This window comes from Hibiscus syriacus, unplaced genomic scaffold (assembly GCF_006381635.1).
Source record: "Hibiscus syriacus cultivar Baekdansim isolate YM2019G1 unplaced genomic scaffold, ASM638163v2 tig00005406_pilon, whole genome shotgun sequence".
NCBI classification, from domain to species: domain Eukaryota; kingdom Viridiplantae; phylum Streptophyta; class Magnoliopsida; order Malvales; family Malvaceae; genus Hibiscus; species Hibiscus syriacus.
Genome location: NW_024062056.1, coordinates 3,348,799 through 3,351,216, shown reverse-complemented (window position 1 = coordinate 3,351,216; position 2,418 = coordinate 3,348,799). Strand labels below are relative to the sequence as shown.

At 36.1% G+C, this 2,418-nt stretch overlaps 1 pseudogene; it reads right to left on the bottom strand.

The window, feature by feature from the left end:
- Window positions 1-568: 568 nt before the first annotated feature.
- LOC120199228 lies at window positions 569-1,832 on the bottom strand (annotated as a pseudogene).
- Window positions 1,833-2,418: the final 586 nt, after the last annotated feature.

Sequence of the window (2,418 nt, the reverse complement as noted above, 5' to 3'; positions counted from 1 at the left end):
TAGTTGCCAAACACCTTCCACCAAAAACTATAGATAGCAGTACCATCACCCAGACCTGAAATAGTGACAATATGTATAACAGTGATTGTCAAGAAATGTTCTATAGGTTGCTTTATAACTCTGACCAACTGAGCTGTATTAATAAGCAAGGAAAGTAATATAGATGCATATAAATCTACTAAAGGTCTTGATTTGTACACCTTTAAAATGGGGCTAGTCCTTTTCTCATAGCTCATGAAATCGTCATTATCACCTCCATCCGCATTAAATGTAGCCATCAGAGTGAGACTAAGAAAATCAAGAGTTATATCATCGAAAAAACCACTCCAAATGGTTACATATAAGGTATTAGGGTCCCCCTTAATTAACTCTAAATAAGTTCCTTGCTTAAAGTAGACTGCAGCAGTTTCACCGTCAAAAGCATCCGAATTGAAGACTCTTTTAACATGAAGTCTAATATTCTTCGTATTGGGATCGGTTATATCATCCTTTCCCATTGGAGAAATGGTTGGGACATAAAGTACAGAAAGAAACTCCACCTCTCCCTTAGTTTTAAAGTGTGATGATGCTAACGGATCCGAGTATTCATTAAAGTTTTCTTGTAGAACTCATTGTATTCCTCTGTTGTCACCTCCTTAGGATTACAAAGACAAATAGGTTGAGTTTCATTTGTAAGCTCCCAATCCCAGTACCTCTCCACAACCTTCTTTATTTTCTTCTTTTTCTCAATGTTTTCATCTTGACCATGCTCTTTAGCTTCAACTGGGTCCTCATCAACTTCGACCTCTTTAGTGATTCCCTTTTCCTGCCATGTGTAAATCGGAAAAGAAATAAATTGTGAATAATTCTTCACAAGCTTTTGAATCTTGTTATGGATGGACAAAATCGTTGTCATCGCGCTTAAGATATAGAGTAAGGCATGTTCCTCAAGTAATAAGATTCTCTGGATTTGTCTCCTCCCAAATAGAATAGGAGCTTGTATTTTCTTCTCCTTCCCATACGTAATGTTTATAAGATTTCAGACTCTTTGTTGAGATAACTACCTTATCAGAAACCAAAAATACTGAATAGAAACCAACACCAAACTGACTGATCAAATTGTTGTCTGTACTAGCATCTTTACTTTCCTTCACAACCTTCAAGAACTTAGCAGTTCCACTCTGTGCAATTGTTCCAAGACAATCAACAAGTTCTTGTTTTGTCATACCAATGCCTGAGTCATTAATTGCTATTATTCCATTGTCTTTATCAGTTTGGATAGGAATATCAAGATAAATAGTTGAGCTGAATATCTGGTCGGGTTACATTTCCCTCCCTTTAGTGCCGAGTACCACTTGTTGTTATTATCACTCCCCTCTGCCGATACAAGGATGGAAGTGGACGAGGAAATTAGAGCATTGATATGCTCAAACTCTTTTCTCTTAATGAAACCCCTAACATCCTTCACATCCATCAAGCACTCAATATTCAAAGGTGCCTCAGAATTGGCACTAAGTACCTTCTTTAGCTTCTCACAAGCTGCCCGGATCCTAATACAAGCCCTATCATTTTGGAAGACATCAATCTTGTATTCCTCTTTAAATTTTTTAGCAAACTGCTTTTTGAAGCAGCAAAATAGACTTGCATGCTAGCATGTCCAATATCAACAAAGGCAATATTTAATGGGTCATTTTCAGGTAAATCAGTTTTATAAATACCATAAGCCAATTTGTTGTTGTAGTTTCATGAATCAAGTGAAGGGGTTGCAAGCCCGAAATTGTAGCAACATCTAAGACAACCCTTCTTTGAAGATCAGTGAAGTCTACATGAATTCCAATGCAGTAATCTACCATAGTTGCATTCAGATTCTTCTCAATTAGAAACTCAACCAAATTCATCGAAGCATATTTCCACGTCAAAAGACCTTTATTTTTCTAGCTTGTATCATAATAAGTGACATTTTTATTACTCAATTCTTCTGGAACCTTTATTTTATTTTGAAGTTTTTGTGCAATTTCCAACCTATTCCAATTTTTTGTTCTAACCATGTAGAGGTTTAGCCCCTCGACATTGAACTCACATTTGATGAATTTATCAACACTACCTGTGAAAACTTATCTGAAAGTTTGTCATTACAGTCATCATCTGTCCAATGCTGAAATGTTAGCTTCGACATTATTTCAAACAGTTGATGCCATCTATTGTGAAGTATCCTAATATCATTGGCTGTAAACTCATTGGTATAATCACCATGTGCTAGTTTAGATTTTAGGATTTTGGGTTCATTGGGCTTATATGAAAATTAGGATTCATTCATCCCTGTCACTAACATAGGCTTCTTCCCATCAGTCTTAGGAAGGTTAGCAATATTTACATGTTCATTCTCTGAACTAGTTTGTTTTTGCTCCTCTGTCATCCTAGTCAAAATCCTCAAAATTT